Below are 208 nucleotides of genomic sequence, written 5' to 3'. Positions count from 1 at the left end.
TGCTCAACCGGTCGACGAATGCCACGACACCCGTGTTGCCCGCCGAATCTTTCGGCAGCCAAACACGAAGTCCAAACTCATGGACTGCCAGCACCCGATGGGTACCGGTAAGATAGCTAGCGGCGCAGCCGTATTTAAGGAGGGTTTCACCCTTCGACATGCCTCACACGTGCGCACATAGGTGCTCGTCCACTTGTACAGCTTAAGC

The sequence above is a fragment of the Plasmopara halstedii genome, assembly GCF_900000015.1.
Source record: "Plasmopara halstedii genome assembly, contig: Scaffold_444, whole genome shotgun sequence".
Taxonomy (NCBI): Eukaryota; Oomycota; class Peronosporomycetes; order Peronosporales; family Peronosporaceae; genus Plasmopara; species Plasmopara halstedii.
This window is presented reverse-complemented; position numbering follows the sequence as displayed.